Source organism: Panthera onca, chromosome D1 (genome assembly GCF_046562875.1).
Source record: "Panthera onca isolate mPanOnc1 chromosome D1, mPanOnc1 haplotype 2, whole genome shotgun sequence".
Taxonomy (NCBI): Eukaryota; Metazoa; Chordata; class Mammalia; order Carnivora; family Felidae; genus Panthera; species Panthera onca.
In genome coordinates, this window is record NC_138348.1 from 102337008 (window position 1) to 102353908 (window position 16901).

Consider the following 16901-nt stretch of genomic DNA (forward strand, 5'->3'; position numbering starts at 1 on the left):
TATTTGGAAGATTATAATCAGCCATTTCATAGTCCCACTGATTTATGCTGGGCTTTTTATCATTGTTCTTTCTTATGATAAATATTCTTTTTGTTGTTTTACTATCGTTTTTATTCTTATTTTATATTTGTAGAGCACTAGACAGTTTTTGAAGCACTTTCTCATAGGCCATCCCATTTGGCTGTCCCGGAGCTCCTACAAGGAAGTCAGGGAAGGTCCCGATGATGGTTGAGGGTCATGTGTCTTCCTGAAGGCGGTCACAGCAGAGTGCCAATAGGCTAACGGTCCTGGGAGATGTAACAGTCCATGGAGGCCTCTGGATCCATGTCAAAGGCTTTCCCACTAGCCCATAATGTCTCCATCTGATGGTGTGCCTTTGCTGTCCTTCAAGAGGAGGTTTGACCTGTAGAACGTGTGAATGTGAGAAATAAGGGCACGAGTGACAACAAGGCTCTGGGCTCCCACATATGCCGTGCAGGCTGGTGTCAGGGAGTGCTGGTGTCACCCCATCCCTTACTCCTTTTTCTTGAACAACCGCCCCTCGACAGAATCAATCTCTCCCGCCTCTCTTCTCCTGTACCGTGTAATTCGAAAGTGCTGAGAAAACGCTTATAAGATTGTAGTACAGATTGGTGTAAAAGGGTGGCTTGGCTGAGACTAGAATATGACAACTTGGAGGTTAAGCAACACTCCCCTGGAGGCCTTCTCTGTGCTCTGGGCAGAAAAAAATCACTCCAACTGTCACAAAATGTTCAGAGACTCGGTTACAGGTGTCAGGCAACATCCTGTGATTTCCCTGGGGCCTGGGAGCTCTGTGGGAAATAACCTGAACCTTTGCTTTAGTTGGAATTCAGAGCTTCATAGATATATCTGAGGGACTGAATAGGGGGTGAGGGAGGATGGGAGAAAAGAACGAGAACAGAGAACCTATAGAAAGAGATCTCCATAAGTGAATAAAGAGCCTGGGAAGGCAAGCTGGGCTCGGCCACAGGGTCTGAGGACTGGAGAGACAGGAGACTCTGGTGCAGAGCGAGGCTGCTTGGAAACCACCTGTCCCTCCCCCGTGAAGCTCTGGGCCTTTCAGGAGAAGGGAGCAAGCAGGAGCCCTGTGTGGATGCATGTGCCCTCCCTCTGCTGTGGGTCCCCGTGAAGGGTCTGGGCCCATTTCCCCAACCGGCTGCAGACAGGCGATCATTGGAGTGCAGCGGAAGGAGACATTAAGGAACCTTGTAACTACACTGCTGAAGAATGCACATGTGCTGTCCTAGGACTACCCAAACCTGTGTGCCAGCCAGTGACTCAGTGGGGCCACCAGCATGCCTGATATGTGAAACACCCCAGCTCTTTAGGGGTACCCCATAAAGACATCCGAAGTAAGGAAGACAGGCTTGGTGGATATGCGGCAGACTCTTACCAAGGCGGGATGTAAGATGTGCACCACGGATGGCTGGGGAGCCCAGGACAGAGGAATCAGCTGGCACCGCTTCTCCGTCATTGGCTCTGAGGCTTACGAGCAGGAAGCAGGTCTTCCTCATCTTTGGAAGATGCTTAGTGATGACTAACGGTACTTGTATCCGGAGGTTAAGAGCCTCTTTCTAGCCTCGGTGTTGTTTGGTTTCATTAGTTCATTTCTTTTCATTGTGGTAAAATATGTAAAATTCACCATTTTAACCACTGGGAAGTGTGTAGTTCAGTGGCATTGAGGACACTCACACTGTTGTGCAGGCATCACCACCATCGGTCCACAGAGCTCTTTCCATTTTGCAAAGCTGACGTTCTGTGCCTGTTAAAAACTGCCCATCTTCCTCCCCAGGTCCCAGCAGCCGCTCTTGTCCCTTTTGTCTGGATGCATTTGACTACTCTGCGTACCTCGTCTCAGTGGAATTATGCAGTGTCTGTCCTTCTGTGACTGTCCTACGCCACTTAGTACAATGTCTTTGAGGTTCACCCAGGTTGTGAACCTGGGTGAGGTTCACCCAGGTATTTGTCAGGATGGCCATCCTTTTTTTTTTTTAATTAAGCATTTAAAAACAAAATATTTATTTATTTTTGAGGGAGAGAGAGACAACGCGAGCAGGGGAGGGGCAGAGAGAGAGGGAGACACAGAATCTGAAGCAGGATCCAGGCTCTGAGCTCCGAGCTGTCAGCACAGAGCCCAACACGGGGCTTGTACCCGTGAACTGTGAGATCGTGACCTGAGCAGAAGTCATATGCTTAACCAACAGAGCCACCCAGGGGCCCCAGGATGTCCGTCCTTTCTAGGGCAAAATACTGTTCCCTTGTATGTATATGCCATAGTTTATTTATCCAGTCACATCACGTGGGTTGCTTCTGCCTGTTGGCGGATAATGCTGCCACCAACGTGGGTGTATACATATCTTCCTCTGTGTTGTTTTGCACATTGTTTCTCATGCCCCCCCCCCCCTTCACCCTCTCAGCTCCTCCACCTGACTGACTCTTAGCCATCCATCCTCTCTCACCCTACAGGTCACTTCCTCCAGGGAACCTTCCTTGATTCTGTAGACCAATTTAGTTGCCCCTGGCCAGGTTCCCACAGCACAGTTCATTATCATTGCCTGTTTGTCTTTCCCATTAGCCCCTCAACTTTCTGTCCAGCTCACCATTGTATCCCTAAGACCTAGCATGGTGCCTGGACCAGAGGAACCCTAGGAGAACTCTGGAATGTAAGAGCACATCCGGCCAGCCAGGCGGGGACGTGTGCACCGAGCACACACGCTCAGGGCGGTGGCCTTGCAGGTGTCCACTCTTACAATGCGCTTCTCCCTGTCTGACTGGGGTTCCTTCTCTAGGTGTTTGTGGAGCGCTCAGTATGTGCTAAGCCCTACAGTAAGCCCTGGGGACACGCACAAGCTGTGTGAGGTATGTCCCCAGAATTCCCTGGGGGGCTCCAGGCCCAGTGAGGAGACAAGAGCTAGAGCTGGGGAAGAGCGTGAGGCAGAATGCAATGAGGCAGCAAAATGAGTGCCAGAAGCAGGCTCAGGAAACGGAGAATGTGCTACTTTCCCAGGGCTGCTTAGCAAATTGTCACCAACTTGGAGTCTTAAAACAATGCACATTTATTCTCGTACATTTCCGGAAGCCAGAACTCTAAAATCAAGACGGTTGGTATGGCTGCCTTCATTCTGGAGTCCTGGGGGGTGTGGTGGGACTCATTTCCCTTGCACCCGGAGGCTGCCTGCCCTCCTTGGCTCACCTCTCCTTCCTCCACCTTCACAGCACATCACTGCGGCCTCTGGCTCTGTCCTCACTCCTCGTTTTTCCTGCATCCCTCTCTTATAAGGACTGTGTGGTTGCAGTGGTCCCAGCCAGAAAATCCACTGGCACCTCCCCATCCAAGGTCCTTGATGTAAGCACATCTACACAGTCCTGCAAAGAAAGGGACCATAGTCATCTTGGGGTGGGGGGGAGGAGTAGGGCACAGACAGGGGCCGTTATTCCTTCTGCTGCAGGAAATTTCACATGATCCACACAAGTGAGGGCAGACGTTACTGAGGTTATACTTTGCAGGAGTGGGAAGGTTTAGGAAGACTGGGGGAAGGGGGACAGGGACTCTTCAGGTGCAGGAGGGGTGCAAAGAATGTGTAGCTTAGGGGTAGAGCAGTGAGGCCCTGGCTGGTTGGGAGCAAAGAGTTTTGTGTGGGTGAAGCAAGTCCAGGGAGATGTTGGGGATGTTTGTCCAGACTTCTGAGGGCCCTGGCTGCCAGGCAGAGCCATCTGGCCTCACTCAGAAGACCATAAATACTCCTTGGCAGTTTCCGTGTAGGAGTTCTGCACACTCTCGGCTGGGTCTGCTCTGGATCACCTCCCAGCATCCTCTTTTACATGCTTTTTAACGAGCACTAAGATGGCAGTGGGATAAATCTCTTCAGACCCTTATGTGAGCATTTTAGTTGCCATTCCCAGCAGCCCTCAGTAACAGCAAGTAAATAAAAGTGATGCCCAGGAGCTGGAGGACCTTAAGAAAGGGAGGAGTGCTCAGTCCTGAGGTTTGGCACCTGGGACTGGCTTTCACAAGAAAATGGTGTAGCCAGCTGTTTCTACAGAGCCCAGGAAAGGTGTCCTGCTCCCCTCCCCCCAGGATGCACCTTTGCATTCCTGTCCCATCAGCATACTGGATAACAGGACCAGCTTGGGTTGGAGGGTGTGTGTCTTATTTTTGCTATAATTTCCCTTTCCCTGTTCTCAAACTAGGCATAGGACAATCTCAGTGCCTTTCGAAGCCAGGATCCCAGCTCCTGCACCATCTAGTGGGTTCTGGGAGAGAATGTGAGGAGCAGGCAGGTTGGGTCCTGGGCCAAGTCCTCAGAGTACCCTCTAGAACCCAGTTTCTGCTGTCCACCCCATCCTTCTTCCAGGACCAGCCAGATGCCCAGGGCCACTAGTCTGTCTGCTCTGATCCTTGAGCCCTGCTTATTTCTTACCTTGACCAGATTTCCAGTAATGCTGGGAATGCACATCGTTTCCAGCCCTAGATTCTTTTCTAGCCAGGAGACTATCGACTTCCTGAAGGCTAAAAATAGAAAGGCAAATGCTCCCTGCACCTGACCATATTCCGTACCTCCACAGTCCAGGGTGTAACCACCCAATCTGAATCCCTCAGTGTCTTTCTGGTTTAACCATCACCTCCTGACTGCTCTCACTGCTTCTCCTTTTGATCCTCTCCAGTTCTCATGAAGCAGCTGAAAACACAAGTCAGATCACACCATTCCCCTGCTCAAAACCTGCCAATGGCTTGTCCTCTTAGAACAGAATCCAGCCTCCCCATCATAGCTTGCTAGGCCCTGCATCACTGGGCTCCTCTGGGTCCCCTTAATCCCACCTCCTACCACCTTCCATTCCTGTGGGGGCTCCTTGCTGGTCCTGGGACACAGCACGGTTATTCCCACCTCCAACTCTTCTCACTACTCCCTCTCTGGACCGCACAACTTCCTTGAGATTTCAGAATGGCTCCTTCCCTCACTCCACTCAGCCTCTGCACAGAGGACTTTCCTGGCCACCCACATGTGAAATGGTGCTGCCTTCCACCTGGCACTTTTTGTCTTCAGGGCACTCATTGCCATGTGACATTTATTATGTGACCATGTATTTGTATCCCCTGTCTTCCTCCACTAGAAGGGAAGCTCTATGTCTTATTCATCACTGGGTCCTCAGTGCCTTGTACAGTGCCTGGCCCAGAGCAGATATGCCATAAATATTTGTTGAATGAATAGATGAAATCATTTGCTTCATAGATCGTGACTGAGGCTATTGCCTGCTGGGCACTATGATAGGTGAACAATGCTTATTCTCAGTGCCTGGGAGCTCACAGTCCTCTGAGCAATGATGAGGAAATAGATATAAATATATCTATTATCTACATTATCTATCTATGTCTGTGTATCTCTATATAACTTTCATAGGGTGTGATAGATGCTATAAATGAGGCATGCACAAAGTATCATGAAGCAGGTGAGATGACAGTGAATTTTCCCCCCAAGGTCCCAGGAGAGGGGCTTGGACTTGAGCCCCAGGTGAAGGGCTCCAAATCCTCCTCAGAACCAGCTAGATGCCCTCTAAGTCCTTAACATCCCTGAGCCATCAGGAGTAAAGTCACTCGGAGTTCTCAAGGATGACCATGCCTGAAGAGGTTCTGATACTGGGTCCCAGAGGCTTGCCGGTGTGAGGGCCTCCCAGACCCTCCTCAGGAACCTCAGTGTAAGGGCCTGTGTCTCTAGGACCTCAGCAGGGCAGGGCTCCCAAAGGGCCACCCTCCGCATGTTGCCAAGACTTGAAGACTGACTGTTAGACCACTTGTGGTGGCAAATACTTGCTCAGAGGCCTTGGCCCCATCATGCAAAGAACTGTCCCAGTTGCGCTGTCCTGGGTGCTGCAGGCTGGTGCACTGGATGCCACAGTAGCCTGTCCTGGATGTGCGTGGCTGTGGAAGCTTCTCCAGGCTACCCCGTGTCTCTTCCAAGAGTCCACAGGAGTGCACTTGTGTATGTGCCACTGGTAGCATCGGTTATTCAGGGTAGGAGACACCCCTACCTGGTGGCAATACGGCAGCTGCCAGGAAACAGTAATGCTACCATGTAGACAACCGTACTTAGAAGGAGAAGGGATAAAGCATCAAAGGCCCCTCTGCCCCATCAACAAGGCTGTTCTCATGCAGCCTTGCTGATCCAGGGTGGACTCTGTAAACAGCACCAGCTCTGAAAGATGAATCATTGATAATCACCCTTACATTTTTTTCAGAGACTTTTATACACATTATGCAACTTGGTCCTCACAGCAGTCTTGTGAGGTAACAGGGCTGCGTGTTTGATCATGCTTTAAATAGTATTGTCCCCATTGCATTTTATTATAGAAATTTCGGAATATGTGAAAAGGTCCACTGAATAAAATAAAAATCACATGTAATCCTACCATGCAAAGTATCTACTGCTAATGTGTTGGTGTATCTTCCATGAGGCTTCTTTCCTGAGGCATAAATGTAAAGACGGGCATCAACTTACGGATCATTCTATTCTAACAAAGTCCAGCTAAGATGGGCTCAAATTCCTATCTGATAGCGTTCAGAAGTATGTCTGAGGCTTATAGTCTTATGGTAAACTGTGGCTCTCAGCTACTGTCATCTCTGAATTTCTCTCCCAGTCGACCACAAGCTGTCATTATTTCACACCATGACAATACGAATGTGGAACTCAATCCCTTCCCCATTTCCACTGCTCCCACTGCCCCGCCACACACAAAACCATCTACACTCAGCATCCTTGTGCATAGAAAAATGCCTTAGGGAGAAACGTTTAGGGAGACAGGAGGCCTTTGTAGCTGTACAAACAACTCCCCCAGGTTGTTCAATTGAATTTTCCCCTCTTCTGTTCTCTCCTAATTTTCTTTTTTAAATTTTTTTTTGAAGTTTATTTGTTTTGAGAGAGAGAGAGAGAGAGAGAGCACAAGGGGGGAGGGGCAGAGAGAAGGGGAGAGGCAGACTCCTAAGTAGGGTCCACACTGTCAGTGCAGAGCCCGACGTGGGCCTCCAACTCACCAACCATGAAATCATTACCTGAGCACCCCACACTTTATGTATCCCCACAGTTAGGGATAGCTTTTGTTTACTAGTCTCCATCTACCCTTCCCCAAGGGGGCACCTCAGTCTGCTAGGGAAGAAAGTTTCTTAGCCAAAAAATTTCTTCCTGTAGCCCCTGAGTTTTCTTAGTTTCAAGCCATGGAGACAGATTTAGGCAAAAAATATAAAATGTATCAAAAAATAATCTGGGTATTTCACAGAATTGAGAGGGGGAAAATGGTAAAGAAAAATCTCAGAAAGGACAGAAACCAAATTATACTAAAATAATGGGTGGCAGAGAGGCCCCCACCACTTTGATAACTGGAGCATTTTCCAGTCTTCTTCAACCTTCTCAAGATTCAAATTCTGGGAAGAGCATCTGATTGGCCTAGATTGTTTCATCTGTTCATAATTTGGCCACAGAAAGGCAGGACGCTCGGCTTGGCAATCCTACCAAAACTGCACTCAGTACGGGGCACCTGGGTGGCTCAGTTGGTTAAGTGTCCCACTCTTGATTTCGGCTCAGGTCATGATTTCATGGTTCATGGGTTCAAGCCCAGCATCAGGCTCTGTGCTCACCCCATGGATTCTCTCTCCCTGTATCTCTGCCCCTCCCCTGCTCATGTGCTCTTTCTCTCTCCCTCAAAATAAATAAACATTAAAAAAGAACTACATTCAGTGTCAGACAAGCAGTTCTCTAGGGCAAATGAGATTGCTATGTATTACTTATAAGTGAAAGGACAGACACTTGACCATTGGCTCACTAGTCTCAGCAATCTGTATTTTATCTACTAGTTTATTGGGGGAGGGGAACACCCTTTGATGCCTTACTCCCGTGTCCCTTGGATAACTCCCATCCATCCTTTTTCATTCAGTTCTCAGCTTGTACTTTTATTTTTGGAGACATCGTCCACAATCCCCAACCAAAGTATGGGTTAGGTCCCTCTGTTATGTGTTCCCAGAGCACCTGAGGCATTCCTAGACAAACCTTGAGTCTTAATCTACAGGACCTGGCATAGAAACTGGCATGTAGATGGTGTAGCTAAAATATTGTGGATTGACTTATCTGCCATGAACAAAGTGTCTTCAGAAGACTTGCCTGGGGAAGAATAAAAGGAGGCAAAGGGAACTCGAATTGATCCCAGAGGGAAAAGACCCCTGATTGAGAAGTGAGTATATGGCCACTGGAATGAGCATCTCTCACACAAAAGAAACACAAACACCTACACATTCTGCCCTCCAATCACAAAGGACCAAACAATTGGAGAGGAGTCTATAGATAATTGCAGCTTGAAGCACTTAGCCCAAGTGCGGGTGCTGTGGATTCCAGGAGGGTGGGCGGTGGGGAAGCCTTTAGCAGGAGCATTGCAACATTTCGCCAGAACTCTGGGTGGAAGGTTTTGCCTTCATTGTCAGTCATTGGAAGAAAACCAGGAATGTGGGACATGGGGAGGGATGCATAGGCTCTGCCAAAGTCCAGTACCAAAAATAACAGAGTTAAATCTCATGGGATTAGCTAATTAAACTTGTTACTCTCTGTGTGTAGCACTTAAAAAATATGTGTAAATGGTCACCACCCAAGCCCATGGGATAGATCTTCTTAGATAAAATAACAACAGCCAACATGTGCCAGCCATTGTGCTGAAGCACTTTGCTAAACCATCTCCCTTAAACCCCCTAGGGGATACCATGGCCTGGCTTGCTCAATGTCTACTGTACCTCCTTCTGTGATTGCTTCCTATATATACTGTAGGGCGTGGGAAACTGAAAACTACATTTCCCAAATGCTTCATAGCTAGAGTCTAGATGTGATTTTGCTTATCCAATCAGATTTCTTGAAACTTGAATTCCTTGATGTGTGAGGTAGGGAGGTAATCCATTTCCTAATACAGATCCAGTTGGTCTAGTCCATTTGACCCTGGAATTAGCAGTTGTGAAGATGGCTTCCGGATTGCTACAGTTCAGACATTCCTTGGACCAGCAATTCTGGTGACTTCTGATTGTTAGGATTATATCTAAGGTGATGTGTTCCTAAATTTGGCAGTTAAGACAGTGACCTCCTATTTCCTCAGCTTTATGACTGGCAAATGTAGTTCTCCTCTTACTGAGCCAGTAGGACAATTTTGGAACTTATTTGAAGAGGCTGATCCTAGAGCCTGCTCAACCCATCATTCAACAATTTTGTAAGCACATAAGTCACTGCATTCAGTCATTGTCTGGTTAAAATACCTGGTGTGTTTTATGTTATCTGCGTGAACCCTGATTAAGCCAAGAAGTATTGTTCCCATTTCGGGGATAAGAACATTGAAGCAGAAAAGAGAAAAGTTACCTAATAATTGTGGAACTGTGTTTTGAACTCAGGAAGTTTGCCTGGATTAAATACCTATCCATCACCATGCTATTCATTCATGCTTTCACCCACAATTAGCTGCTGGAGAACTGTATACCATGCAATATATTCATCTCTGAGGGTATTGCAGTAAAAAAGTGGAAAAATCTTACTTCTAACTCTCCTGACTTTTAATAGAAAGTAAGATAGTTATAAGTACATTTAAATGGTGATACATTTTCCTACAGGCTTGCATTGGAAAGAAGCAAGTAGCTTTTAAAAGCAGGCAGTCTGTATCAAAAAGCATAGTATTGTAAACGAACGGGTTGCTGAAGGGATTCAATTCAAATTTTGGTTTACACATAATTCAGTCAAAATATTGGTAAGAATTAAAGAAGGAGGCTAGGAAGAAAAGAAGGAAGGAGTGAGTTAGTAAATGGGTTGGCATCCTTTGCTGTCATGAAGTCCTTTGATCTTCCCTCTGGCTTGCCAACACCCCAGACCAGCAGCATTATGTGACTTCAGAGCCCCTGGATCCCATTTGGGATTCTACCCTATGGAAGAAGAAGGTAAGTTTTGAGTAGGGGACTTGAAAGGGGATAGTGTCCTCCCCCCCCCCCCACCCACCCCTGGAAATTTCCTTCTAGTGCTGAAATGGAAGAAGTTGGTAGTTAGGTCATGTGAGACGTCTGATCACTGCTGACTGAGAAAGAAAACTCTGGAGAAGCTAAAGACTTTCCCAGTAGAGGCTTAATCTGCTGTTGGCAGAAGAAAGACTCCAGGGACATTAATATCTGGTGATGCCACAGAAGCACTGGAGCCATAAATATGCCCCAGGAAGGAATTTTGATTCTAAGTTTCGAGACTGAGAGTGATTTGAAAGAAATGTACTCAAGGTTTGGGATAAAACCAGGGCAAGATAATCGATAATCGTGAATAGTTAGTTACATGCCGGAACCCCCCAAAATTTCCTGGGGGAATCGGTTTTGTTTTCTATCAAGACTTAACACTTTTGGACTCTCCACATATCTCTTTGGCACTTATTTATTTATTTATTTATTTGGCACTTATTTATTTAAATGGAGAATCATGTTTTATGCGAGCAGGAAGCTAGGTGCCCAGATGTCCAGGCCACAGGTTTATCCCCAAGGTAACTCGAAGGCATTGGGTTCTCATTGCTGGCCAGGACCCAGGAAGAAATAAAGAATTTTGTGTGTGTCGGACTTGTGGTTCTAAATGTAAAAATGACAACAACATCGTGGGTTTTGCAGAGAACGAAGGAAAAAACGACTCTAAGAAGAAATCTTGAGGCAAAGGTGCACTTCGAAGATACTCGGGTTACACACATGCGCCAGGTGGATGTTTCATTTGTTTCAAGGAAACAGGGATCTATGATCCTTTGCTGTCAATTCATCAGCTGACACTTTGTCATTTCCAGACACTTGCTATATATCACCGAGGACCTTCTCCTTCAATCACTCAACCCAATTCAAAATGTACGGACATGATGAACACCTACTATCCATCAATAAAATATGTATTTGCTTCCTACTATGTGCTAGGTTTTGAGGAATACAAAAGATACATCAGTCAAATAACTGTTGCTGGAAAATTAAAATAAATGAAAGACATGTAAGATAACTATTTCTCCCCTCCCCTTGCTGAGGGAGAATCATTCTTTTTTTTTTTTTTTTTTGTCCCACTGAAGTCAGACTCTGCCTTATGACTTTGACCAATAAAATGCAAGGGAAAGTGATGTGTGTCATTTCCAGACAGAAGTGTTAAGAGCCACTTCTTGCTTTACCGTCGTCTCCTTTCCCTTGCTGTAATGACAGGCCATGTTCCGCTGACAGTCAGCCTGGTTCTGGGAGTAGAGCAATATAGAGCTGATTCCTAACTGTGCTCCACTAGACATGAATCTTGAATAAGAAATAACCTTTTGTTTTTGTAAGAAGCAGTGTTTTAAAATTCTTTGTTACCATAGCATAACTTAGCCTAATCTGACTTATACAGACATCTCTATAAAATTAACATTTACTGGGGCACCTGGGTGGCTCAGTCGGTTAAGCGTCCGACTTCAGCTCAGGTCATGATCTCTCGGTCCGTGAGTTCGAGCCCCACGTCGGGCTCTGTGCTGACAGCTCAGAGCCTGGAGCCTTTTTCAGATTCTATATCTCCTTCTTCCTCTGACCCTCCCCTGTTCATGCTCTCTCTCTCTGTCTCAAAAATAAATAAATGTTAAAAAGATTAAAAAAAATAAAATAACATTTATTGAGCATTTACCATATCGTGAGCACATGCTGAGGGTTTTATATGCATTATCTCTGTGAATTCTCATAAAGATACCATGAAGTATATATGATATTCCTGCTATTTTATAGATGTTGAGCTGAGTCCCAGAACTAAATTCAGACCATGATGTTCTGTAGTATTGGAGTTGAATTTCAGACTCTGGTTTGCTTGGCTCTAGAGCCCATGAACTTAACCATTGTGTCATACTAACATAGTGGCAGGCTGAATACAGTCACAGGTCAGTATGGAATTTTTATAATGAGTCTAAATGCTCTGGGCAGTTCAGAAGGGAAAAGATCAATGTGCACTAGAACTTCTTGGGAATAACTTTATAGAAGAGATGAAATTTGAAAAATGGGTAGGTTTTATATAGGAAAAAAGGAAGCTATAATATTCTCTGACCTTTTTGGAATGGGGAGAGGGAGGGAAGAGACCTCACGTATCTGGGTGAAATAAGGCAATACAATGGATATGCCAAACCTGGAAATTGGTTTAGGCTACACTTAAGAACTTTACAGTCAGAGAGGGATGATAAGGCATTTACCCAAATTGCTATCATAATTCAGGCAAGCTCCATTAGGAAGCATGCCGGAATTCTCTATAAAGTTGTGTTAAGATGTATCAAACCAAGACTAAGTAGAAATCTCACCAATGCAGGATGGGAGTTTGGAAAAAATCTGTACAGGAGGCAGCTCAGGGGTCCAGATACAGTAACCCCAGACACATAGAAGTCTTTGTGCCAAATTCAAAAGGTGCTGGTATAGAAATAATCCAATAAGCCAGTGGAAGGTGTCAGGAGAAATAATTATCTTGCTGTCCATCACAGTTCCCAGCCACACCAGACCAGAAGGGCTAAAGCAATGCTAAGGCTGTTTTTGTACTTCCTGTTTCTGTGGTACCAGCTTGGGCATGGGAGGAGACCACGGTTTTGTGAGGACCACAATGGTAAGGCATATAGAGAAGTGTTTCTCAGTTCCTTACCTATCACCTCCAGAGATTCTGAGTTAGGGCATCTGGAGTTGCACTCAGGAATCTTCATTTTTACCGAGCCCTCGTGCGATTCTAATGTTGATGGTCTTTGAACTTCATTAAAAAAGCAAAAACATAACAATAATACCACCAAAGAAAATGCTTTTCTAGAAGTTAAGGCAGGCCTGCATTAAAATGAATTGAGGGCTCCAGGGTGGCTCAGTCAGTTAAGCATCTGACTCTTGATTCCAGCTGAGGTCACAATCTCATGGTTTGCAAAGCCAAGTCATGCATAGGGCTCTGCACTGACATGGGGAGCCTGCTTGGGATTCTCTCTCTCCCTCTCTCTCTGCCCCTCCCCCAGTCACACGTGTGTGTATGTGTCTGTGTGTGTGTGTGTGCGCGTGTGTGCACGCACACACACACACACCCACACACACACACTCAAAAGAATTTTTAAAAATAATTAAAAAAACACTAACTGAAATACCAGGAATAGTGTGATGAGTTCCTTGAGAGAGATAGATAATGCTTTAAGAATTCAGGGATTAAAAAAATAAAATAAAATTTAGAGAAAATAACTCAGTGATGGGCAAAAGGAAATGGTGTGGGGGTGTTTCATGAGCCTCTAACACTATATGCAAATATCCTATTGGCTCATTTGTATCTTTCCTGGAGAAAATCTAAATTTTCATCAGATTTTCAAACTCAAAATGTTTAGGAGTCACTAAGTCTGAGTAAGTGCCATTTTACTTGACTATTTTATTTTGAGAGAGAGAGAGAGAGTGCATGCATGCACATGCATAAGCAAGCTGGGAAGGGGCAGAGAGGGAATCTTTAAAAATTGTTTTTTCATGTTTTATTTATTTTTGAGAGAGAGACAGAGTATGAGTGGGGGAGGGGCAGAGAGAGAGGGTAACACAGAATCTGAAGCAGACTCCAGGCTCTGAGCTGTCAACACAGAGCCTGACACGGGCTCAGACTCCTGAACTGGGAGATCATGACCTGAGGAGAAGTCATACTCTTAACTGACTGAGCCACACAGGTGCCCAAGGGAGAGAGAGAATCTTAAGCAGGCTCCACATCCAGAGTGGAGTCCAAGGCCGGGCTTGATTTCTTGACTCTGAGATCATGACCTGAGCCGAAATCAAGAATAAGACACTTAGCCAACTGAGCCACCCAGGCATCCCTTACTTGGACTTTAAAGGGAGACTGAAATTTTAGTAACCAGACATACATGGAAGTATTAGTAATTAGTAATAGGAATGGCATGGGCAAAGATAGAGTCAGGGAAGAAAGACAATTTTTTGTGATATACTAAGTTTGGGTAGAGTTTGACATGCTTACAGGACAGTTTCCCAGTAATGCTGGGAAAGCAGGCAAGGATAAGATCATGGAGAGCCTTGAATGCCAATTACTTGTAATATAATAAGATGCCATTGAAAGTGTAGCAGCAGAAAAAATGATGTGTTGGATCTGCAGTCCAGAAAGATAAAAACCTCAAGTGTGTGGGATGGATTGGACGGTTGAGAGAATGGTGGAGATCCTGGACAGAAAGTTGTAGTTGGTTCTATCAAGAAGGCTGAGCACACGAAAAGCACAAAACAGAAACAAAACATATTATTAAAGAATTATGGACAATATTTTTCAATTAAGTGGATGTAGAATGGAGTCAAGGATGACCAACTGAGGTTGACTGAAAAGAGAAAGGATACATCATTTATAGGAAAAGGTAAGGCGGGTGTAAGAACTCATCTGTAATGAATCATAAGTATGCTCCAGGAACTAAGCATGGTTATTTGGATGTATTACCTCTTTTAATATTTTCAAGAACTCTGTGAAGTAGATACTTTTATTTTCCAATCTCACAGGTGTGGAAATAGAGTCACAAAAATGAATTTCTTGGGACACCTGAGTGGCTCATTTGGTTAAGCCTCCTGCTCAGGTCATAGTCTCATACTTTGCAAGATGCAGCCCCAAGTTGGGCTTTGCGCTCTCTCACAGTGCAAAGCCTGCTTGGGATTCTCTCTCTCCCTCTCTCTCTGCCCCTTCCCTGCTTGCATTTCTTCTCTCCCCTCCCCCCCACTCTCTCTAAAAATAAATAAACTTACCAAAATGAATTTCTGGGGTGCCTGGGTGGCTCAGTCACTTATGCATCCGACTTCAGCTCAGGTAATGATCTCGCAGTTCACAAGTTCAAGCCCCAGGTCGGGCTCTGCACAGGCAGCTCAGAGCCTGGAGTCTACTTCAGATTCTGTGTCTCCCTCTCTCTCTTCCTCTCTGCCCCTCCCCCTCCTCCACTCTCTCTCTGTCTCTCTCAAAAATAAATAAACATTAAAAAAATGAATTTCTTAGGGTCACATGGGTAAAGCAGTGAGGAGCTGAGTCTGGAACCCAAGCCTATAAAACTTGAAAAGCCATATGTTTAACCAGTAGACTGTACTGTTTTGATGGATGTGAACATTAGTCCAGACTTGGAGCTATTTCATTATGTCATTGGAACATCCACATGGAGATGTCTACAACACTTTTGGAAAGGTGGAAATGTAACTTGGGACAATGCTTAGAAATGGAATCTGTGGTGTGTGGATGATGGTGAGGCCATGGGATAGATGAGATCACTGAGGTGGAAAAGGTAGTGGGAGAAGAGGAGAGATAGATGCAGGACCTGGTGACCAGATACCACTGGGAACAGGGAAAAGAGGGAGAGCTGAAGACAAAGGGCAGAGAAGAAGAGATTGCAAATATAGGAGAATAATCTGGATAAGGCACTGCCATGCAAACTAAGGGAAGTGATAACGGCCAGAAGGAGAGGCCAATTATATACACTGCAGAGAAGTCAAAGAAGATGAGGAACTGTGCAGAGCCTTTGAAGTTGTCAATTAAGAAAAGTTCAATGTGTAGAGTGTAATTTGAGTTAATTGTTTGAAATAGGAGCCAGAATGAAAGATGTTCAAGGGTGCAGGATGGTGATAAGGGGAAGCAGTGAGAGCACACAGGATTTGGAGTAAAAGGAAGGAAGAAATAGAGCAACTGGTCATTCCAGAAGGCAGCAGGATTCAAGGAAATCTTTTACTTGTTGTTTTTTCACTTAGTGAGAATCTGAGCATGTTAATAGTGCAAGGGGCACGAGGTAGAGGTAAGCAGGGTTTGATGATGCAAGGGAGAGTGGGGAAAATTTATGGAGCGACACAAGAGAAGGACCGGCCTTGGACAAGTACCAGAATGTTACCGTTCTTACAAAACTGCCGTCACTATTTCTGTTATTGTGTTAAAATAAGAAAAAAGACAATAATTACAGCCTGGAGTACACCATTAGGACTTCTGTGATTAATGTAGGCATATAGCTCAAGAAAATAAGAGCAGAACAAGCCTCTAACCCATCCTTCTGGAAATAGCCACTTAACTCTTGGGTCTTGGACACGGCAGCATTCTTTGCCTGGAGTAATTGCAACTTCTCCTTTGCAGAAAGAGGGCTCGAAGCTGCTTTAGCAGTTCAGCAGAACTGTAGCCCCTGAGTCTTCAGCAATGTGTATGACAGAGCCACTCCTTGGGCTTCTTATTGGGTAGCTTTATTGCAAGCTTCTAGTAAACGTCTTACTAAATCCAGATGGACACAGAAGCTAGATTTGCCTCACTGGGGCCAATTAAGTGGGACTGGGAAGATGTCCTACAACCTCAGGCTCTGCTACCAAAGAGACTGTGACTTGCCCAAGGTCACATAGCAAGTGGCAGAGCTGGATCTTAAACCCACATCTCTAGAACCAGTCTCTTTCTACTGCACCTGGAAGAATAGCTTAAGTACAGAATGTTGCTAGGAAGTTTCTTCCTGTATGCAAATCTACCTTTCTGTAGCCTTTTCTCACCACCTACTTCAAGCTTCCCTCCTCCATGGGAAAAAAAAATGCTCAAAGCTGGCTTAGGGATTAGCTGTAGCATCCACACATTGGCACAAAAATGTCTCTTGATGCTTTTAATCATTAATGTTTTTCTGTCACAAAGGCTATTAGTTTCCTATTGCTTCTGTAACAAATTACCCCAAATTGATGGCTTAAAACAACGTAAATTTATTCTTTTATAGTTCTAGATACCAAAGCTTTGAAATAAGTTTCACTGGGCTAAAGTCAACATGCCAACAGGTCTGGCTCTTATGGAGGCTCCAGAAGAGAATTTACCTTCAGAAGCAGTGGATATCTGTGATCTGATTCCTCCTGCTTCGCTTTTATAAGGGCCCCTGTGATT